Below are 8678 nucleotides of genomic sequence, written 5' to 3' on the forward strand. Positions count from 1 at the left end.
TTGAAACCCACTTAAACGCATTTTGGTGATGCCAAATGCCACCAGACCTAGCGCGTCTCTTTTTCCAACTACCCTCTACTTTTTTGCATGTATCTGTGGTGCTACCTTTCGTAATTTTATCAGCTGGCCACATCTAACCGCTTGAGTTTCTGCCCTATCCTGTTGTCATTTTCCTCACACGCGTTGAAAAACACGCGGCTGAATAATACTCCTATCTTTTCAGCTAAATGCTATTTGCTTCTTTCAAAACATTACAAGAGATGACAACCTGCTTGCAATGATCGGGTTGATATAAATCAAATGCTTCGTATACGGATACTGATGATGCCGAACGTGCTTATATTTTTCATTGAATTAGCGCCAGCGCATAGATTCCAGGAGACCGCTCCTAAAACTGGCGGCTAAAGTTTGGCGTCTAAATTGTGTATGATTAGCGAACAGCGAAGGACCACTTGGTCTTTCGTGATCAACCAAGACTAAGACCAACCAAGACCAAAGAGGTCAACTGACCACTTGGTCTACGTCTGCTTAGCGAGCACTGATTTCACATCTGCAACTCACATCTGCAGCATGCTCTTCACCGTTTACCGTTATACCTCGGCAATGAAACGGCGAAATGGTGAGTCCAAGACTTTGGCTCTCATGCGCCAATGAAATGCTTATTGCGTGGCTCCTGACCTCACCGTCTGATCATCAAACCCGGGTAAACAGCATAATTTTCCGGTGAAGGCCTAACGTGCCTTAACACTCGGCATGGCCCGTCCTGCCTCTTGACGTCATCTGACCTTTAGCGCGGCCGCAGCTATCGACCGCAGTCTATGCCTGTCAGAGTAAACAACGAGCGCCTAAAGCGGCTTGAACCCACTCCACCGCGGGTGAGTGAATCCGAACGCAGGTGTTGTAACCAGCTGAACTGTTGCGAGGACAAAACACGTCATTGAATTATACATTATGATAGAAAGACATTCCTATCCGCATCACAGTGATAAGCTGCGCTACGTATTTGCCACCTCAGCCGTCATGTCACGGCCCGCATTAGATCAAAAGTATGCAACCCAAGTGTGACTGCATCACCCGGACCACCATATGTAGTGCCAGTTGGCAGTCCTGATGGTGACAACTATTGATAGTCAAGAAACCAGCAGGTACTTGTTAAAGGGATATTCAACATTTATATGGGGGTTTGAACTGAAATGCCCATCTAGGAGACCTTTCGGTGCAGTCCACAGCCCTGCCATTCTTAATACCTAAACCCCTCTAGTTTCTGGGCTACATGCCCGCGAAAATGGAGAGAGTATTTCGGGGAGAGTGTTTCAAGGTCGTCTTGGCATTCATGCGCCATGATAACGCCATACAAATGTTGTCATTTTATAAGTCATGCGACGATCAAGCCCGAGAAAAATATCATGATCGAGCCCTTCACATGCGGCGCTCGTGAACACGATTTCCAGATACAACAGCTGTTAATTAGATCTGAATCAAATTGTGCAGGATACGCTGATGTAATCAAACAATAACGTATCGAGGACCATATTTATTAAACAGAGAAATTGTACTGTCTGGAGCAGTTTTTTTCTTCTTAAAAACATACCATTAGTTATAAGCGAGCTTGTTCCATCATATCTGATGCTTGCTTCAATATCTTCAAATGTGAAACATTCCTTTTAGATGACAGCACCAAGCAAGCCTTGTTTACGTTGAGAAAACACGACGTTTCGAAGCTGTGCTCATGATCAAAATAGGGTAAGGTATCATATAGCGGTTACAGCGCGGAAAGACAGCTTGAAAACAGCGAAATGTAAAAAAATGAATAAAAGGGACAAAACTGATCAGCATTTGGGGCAAAATGGAAATTAACCAACGATAGGAGATTATCAAAAAGGGCAAAAGTAAAATAGATGAGGTCAAAGGGGGAATGTTCGAAGAGATCAAAGTTACCGGCCAACGATACCGACGGTGATGGAAGTGAAAATGAGAGAGGTAAAAGCATGCAACTACCTCAGAATGCCCAGCTCGCCCCGGTAACTTTTGTTGCGTTGACGCGCCGTGCGCAGTTCTTGAAGTACGGTGGTGCCTGTGCACAGAAGGCTTGATTCGTATGGCTATGACTTGGGCTTACCGCAGATCGCACCCACCGATGAGTTGCTACCTGCGTATGACTTTGTATACCGAAGTATATGCAATAGTGATCTCCAAACCGCCATAGCATGTAGTTATGTAAAAAGAAGATGCCCGAATTCAACAGTTTTACCAACGCGCCCTGGTTCAATACATACAAGAGCACTTGCTCATGGATAAAGTGACACCAGCGCGATGCAGTTTTACAGAAGCTACCCAATCCCGGTTTCCATTTTGCTTTGTCAGGTGAAGTTTTCTTGACGACGGGGCCCTAATGAACGCCCTCGTCTAGAAAATGTGAGAAAAAAACGCCATCAGCCGAGCATGAAAGTCGCGAAGGAGACCGTGGACACTTGACGTTATAAAATCATGGTTGACTCAGCCGTCCAGTCTTCATCACTGACATTCATCGAAGATAAAGGAAGTTAAGTGGGAAATAGCGATATTGGCTGAATATATTATAATTCCATAACACGGCACCAGCACTTGCCGGCACGGAACATATTAGGTTGCACTTCAAGACGTACTTACAAGCTTTTCAAAACTGCACATCTGCCGAGATCTTGGGAAATCAGCACTGATTTGGCGTAATTTCGCAGGGCAATGCATAACAAATTTTGGTTTGTATTCAAATCAACTAACGGTAAAGTCCCCTGCGCCAGCCAAACATTGCCGACGAGAGTTATGTTTGGGGATCTGCAATGCTATGAGAAACCCGCATCTTATGAACCATGTCGCACAAATTATATCGCAAAAATGATATGTCAATGAATATGCACCAGGCCCGGCTCCGTCAGTCCACAAAGTCGACCAACTTGGAATAGACTACGCCTTCAAACGGAATTAAGATGACCTTACAATAATTACATACGTGACATTCGTTAGGTAAATGACATTTTTTATAGTAAAAATCGTCAAAAATACAACTTTTCCTTTTTGGTCCTGATTTCTTTTTCTCAACGCAAATTATTAAAAATGCGGCTCACTTAACGAATGTCACGTATAATTACTGCAAGGAGGTCATCATAATCTCCTTTTAATACTTGTCATGTTTTACATCATACAAGCACTGTACCATCTTGGAAGCAACGTCCTCGGTGAATCAAAGTTGTGTGAAAGTGTGTTAATTTGAGTGCACAATACCAATCCGCGCACTGGGTCACACGCCTGCTTAGTTTCTATTGCTGCACTCTCTTGGTGCAGCGCATTGTATTCGACGCCTGTTGTGAAAATGACAGCTGTCTCCGCTCTCATTAGCGGATTGTTGTCACTATGGGCTCGATACAGCGGGGTTCACATCGTGATCTGTGAACTGTGCAATCTCTACAGGACGCTGTTAGTTTCACGCCTTTTCCTACTATGGTTGCCAAGATCCAGCACCAAAAAGGCATCACTAATCCCTAGCAGCATCCCCAAACCGGTTTGTTCATGGTTTCTCCTAAAATATGCGTGACTGACGTCATATATGAGCCCACATTATGGCACATATGTGGTTGAACCCGTACCCGATGGTCTCACTCATGAATGTTTGTTCTTCGGTAACGGCGAGGAACAGTGTCGCTGCGACCATGCTGTTACCGGGAGAAGGACTTGGTTTTGGGCTGATCTGAACTGTTTTATCGTGCAGCCTCTTGCAATTTACATATTTTGAGTTTCTCATCTTAATCGAGCGGTGCTATACATAATGTTGCCATATTGAAGGAGTACTTCGCCAGATTTGACAGCTTGTTTGCATGTCCCCTGACCGTATTACATTCCAACGTTCAAAGAGCTATTATCCTTCTCGCTAAAAAATTATCAGCGGTGCGATCTGTAGTCGCAAGGATACGGTCCCTGGTCGAAATTGCCTTTGGCAATGGTCAATTTAGACCTAATTTGCTCTGATTTACTGACTTCAACAAATTTTGTGACGTCATTTTCCATTCCTGCATGACGCCGGTCCAATAATATGTTAGCTTCAGCCATCCACCGGGGACGGACCTGCGACGTGAAATGAATGGGTGAATATATGAATAAATAAGCCATTAAAAAGCGTGACTGGCCGGCTCGGGCTAGGCCACTGATGTGTGCACTTTGAGGCTAGTGGATGCTGAGAAAGGCTGGGTCCGCGATCATGCCCGGGGTAACCAAACTTCATACCAACCACAGTCTTTTTGGAGCTGTGAGTTCCATTCAGCTACCTGCTGTTGCCGCAAATATCGCACCGGCATGTGACAAAGACTCGCAATGCTTATGAAACATACATCAGTCTCATTCCATCTCCGTCAAAACATGATGCATTACAAAGCACCACGCATTATTCATTTGATATGGGCTGTCATCCCAGCACCCGCCGTGAATCCCAGTCATCCATCACCGACTGCTGGCCAGTGGATACAGGATGTTAGATATCTCCGTGGCCAAGTCTTCAGCTCGAATGGCGATGGGCGTCAGTCAGTCCGGTTGCCTGGTGTCTTGGAAGAACTATGCCACGTGCATCAACAATATCGAGTAAAGGCTTTTGACAGCGCGTATACTTACTTCAGACATATGACACTTGTGCACTTTTTGCTCCGCTTTGCGGACTTTCGAACCATGGCTGCCACTTTGGGTCAACTTTCTCTCTAAAATAGCGGGTGGTCCCTGGTGTTGTTGACAGATTGCACCAGCAAAGTCGGGATCAGAAGTGCAGGCGTTGTGGGCGATGTCGCCGACAACTAAATGTGATAGACGAGTAGAAGCGTTTGCTAAAGCTGGAAAGCAGTAGTGTACGTCAGAAATCAGCACCATGTTTACCGCAGTTTTGTATGCAGCAATATATCGGTCGTTCTTTAATCGCTGCTTGTATAAGTTCCCTCACATTAACCAGCATAACACACGTGCGTAGAAAACATGCAACAATAAGAAGCGAATAACTCTCATTTGCACACGGGAGGTAATTGTGGCATGCCAACACACGCCCGATTTCGTGGCAAGAGATGGAGAAAAGCCTTGTGTCCCTGATCGTGTGAACAATGCACTTTCTGATGAGGCTGGTACAATGACACCGATTCTGACCACTATGTGGATATTTTCCACGCATTTCCACATGTTGTGTAGTTATGTAAAAGAACATATCCAAATCTAACAACTTTACCAAAGCACGCTGGCCTAAAAGTCTAAAAGTTCGGTAACACGATACCGTACATTCGGACATCTTTTTCTGGACGTTGGGTGCATTTCCAAGCTTTGGGATGATAGGGTGATGCCGCGGATCTAACATAAGTGTCAAAATAATCGGTAATTTTATATCTGATTTCTGTTGTGGCGAAGGATACCCAACAGTCTTACCAAAGGAGGCACTTCTTATGGCCAATCACGGACAAAAACACAAGTACCTTGTGAACATTTCGAACCCACGACCTTTAGAGCTGCTTCTAGAGTTGATTAGCCCACTGCCACTCAGGTGAAGCTGTCATGCGTTCAAAGACGGCCTTGCCAAACATGCGTTTCATTGTGCATTGGCCGCAGATACGCGTGGTCGCCTTTAAATGGCAGCATTTATATATTCACCAGTCATTATCAATAATGATGTGAACCGTCCGACTGTTTCGAAACAAATCGAGGTTGGTCAACTAGAGGTCGGCTGTGGCTTGTAAGAAGACAACTGAGTTATGTTTAGTCACATAATCATCTTTGGATCGTTACCTTCACCATCCCAACAATGTCGGCCACTTTGGAAATCAAAAGCGCTGGAGCCGCTGTTCAGGTAGAGGAGGGAAAAGTTTGTTACGCCTAACCTCGCCACTTCAAGCAACGCCTTTCGTTCAGCGTCAAAAATGTAATGGATTGCTTTGCTGGTGGAGACGACAGGAAAGGGGCAGTTGTCTTCACGTCCGGACCCCTTGCCCATAGCTCGTTTCCCGCGTACCTTGTGTCTATAAGACGAGGAACAAGAACAAAATCATTTGGTCAAAGTGCACTCGAATGAGACAAACCTTGAGCCTATCACCATCATCATGCCCCCCTCCCCCTTCTCAGCAGCGTGCCTGTTCGGGACGCGGCAGCTGGTCTCGTGCGCCAGCAGCCAGACTGCTGAGAGCCGCCAGCGCGATGGCGTCGTCGCTGTCACGTGACCCGATGACGGCGATCGCGCGGGGAGGCGCCCTTCTTTCGCTCAAGCGATCGGCCCATCTGCCGCTCACGGGCTGGCCTAGTCCTGACCGGTTCCGTCCCTTGTGTGTGGTTGGATAGTGCAGGACGCTCGGCTACCTTATCTTTATTGACGGCCTGATATTCTCCTAAAATGCGAAGCTTTAGTCCGAACGTTTTGATTACATGTATTTTTGGGGTGAGCGCCACCCCTGGCCCTTCCATCTGATCGTGAAAATCCGCTGTTTATGTTGCCTTTACGACAAAGCATTTAAATGCCATGATGCTCGGCATGGCCCGTTCTGACTTCTGACGTCACCTGACCTTTACCGCGGCTGCCGTCACCGGCCGAAGGCTATCCCGGTCAGAGGTAAATAGCGATCACTTAAAGCGATATGAACCCGACCCGTCAGGGACGAGGGAATTAGAAGGCGGACGATTCGACCAGCATAGCTATCGGGGTGGGCAAGTCAGGTGTTCACTGATGAGTAGATCTCATTAGGAACTGCATTCTTTGACACCTGATTGACTATCGCTATTCGACACCTGACTGAGACCTGATTGGCACCGCACCGCATACCAATGGGTCCGGACATGGCTATTGATCATCGGAAAACAGTTTGTCGCTTTGCTAAGAAATGGATGCATTCTTTGGGTATCGGCTAAAACCTCGAATCGAATGGCCGGGAAAGACTACTGAAAAGGCGACATATTTGTTTTTAATTCACTGAAAGGGCATAATGAGTTCTAAAAAGGCTGTATCTTTTAATGAGTAATATAGATAAAGTTCGTGCATCGATAACCATTCTGATCAGTTTTCAGGCGGACTTATAGCCTCTATGACAGGCCAATGAACTTTCCAGTACGAAGGAGAGGCAGTGGTCAATCGCGATTACTCACCTGGCGCGAACTAAAGGGCTTTGTTAGATGCTTATTGGAAACAGCATTTTGGTGCTGCGAATTGGTGCATTTTGGTTCTGCGAATACCAGGGCGAGAGTAACATGCACGTGTCAATTTCCGAATCTAGAAAAGCAAGACAAAAATTTCCGAACAATTATAGGTACTTTATAAAGAAGCATTTAAAGCTTTCGTCGCTTCCTAATGCCGTAGAGCTATGTATGTTCAGGCTCTTCTCAATCAAAGCTCTTCAAAGCTCAATCCGCTTAGAAGATAATTGCAGGTAAGTGCCGACGTGAATCGGTCATGATGCAAGCTACAGTCATTTCGTAAGGGTGCAGGTCAGGATAGGCAATGATGATTGATTAACGGCGATTATCCTCCGTTGCATAACTGAGTTTGTCAATGAATGGAGTAAGCAGAACTATCTCCTGTCCCCACAGCTTAAAGGGTTGTCATTTTGCAGCTTCTCGCTGAAACAGATGATTCAGCGGAAAAAGTGACATCAGCTCACGCACAACGTCTCCGACCTCTTGCGTTGGGTTGAAGGGTCGCTCATCGCTCCACGGTGAACGCCCCATGCATGGACACTTCAAGACAGCCTTCCCTTGGGCGACGAAACCTCCTTCCTTGAACTCATTTCCGACTCTCCTCAGGCCGTGAGCAACGGCGTTGAAAAACCGGTCCGACAGCCCGGCATGCATTGCTGTCACGTGCGGCAGCGTCCCCGCCGCCTTCTGCTGCACGTGGCGCCACCAGCAGAGCCTCAACCTCGACATGGCACCGGGGTCGACCTTCCCGCCTTCGGACATGCGCGCGCCGTTCCGCGGGTTCCCAGCGTCGCTGCAGTGCTGTCGGGCGACAAGACGTGCTCGGGACGGCGGCGTGCTGGCCGACGCACGTCCGTGATTCTTTGTGTGAGTCCGCCCTTGTTTGGCGGCCAGCCCAGCTCGGTGACGGTAGGCCGGCCGAAATTCCTCCAGTGAAAGGGAGTGTGATGTACCGTCACGGCTGGGCCCCGGGTGTGAACCGACCGGGCGGCGGCTGACGGGAGGACCAGTGCTGTCCCGTATATGGCGCTGGTCGACCGGAGCACCCGGGGGACGTGAATTTGTTCACCGGTTAGCTGGCAAAAAACGCATAAGAAAACAGACAAATGTATGCGGCTATCACAGACGTGTTGTTCAAAGATAGGCGGGACATCCCTCCCAACTCCATTTTCCCTGAACACTTTCGAAACAACTTGTGCTCATCCACGCAGTTTCGACGCCCTTCCCGTGCCACGACACGAATAAGGCAAGACGGTAAGAGAGCATGAGCTCCCTGTGTCGCATCGACTAGCAGCTCAGTCTGAGACCTCACCTGGACATATCTGTCGAGCAAACATTTCCGCACAGAGCGCTCGGCACCTGGCGCCAAGACATTCATGACCGTCACAGGAGCGCCATCACCCGAGATTGACGTCAACCCAGCGAGGCGGCGTGACGGCGCGTGACGGTCACCTCCGTGGCTCCGCCGGCCGGCCAGGCCGTCGCCGAGGCCGCCCCGAGCA

This window comes from Pollicipes pollicipes, unplaced genomic scaffold, assembly GCF_011947565.3.
Source record: "Pollicipes pollicipes isolate AB1234 unplaced genomic scaffold, Ppol_2.1 Scaffold_2555;HRSCAF=2994_pilon_pilon_pilon, whole genome shotgun sequence".
In the NCBI taxonomy this organism is placed as follows: domain Eukaryota; kingdom Metazoa; phylum Arthropoda; class Thecostraca; order Pollicipedomorpha; family Pollicipedidae; genus Pollicipes; species Pollicipes pollicipes.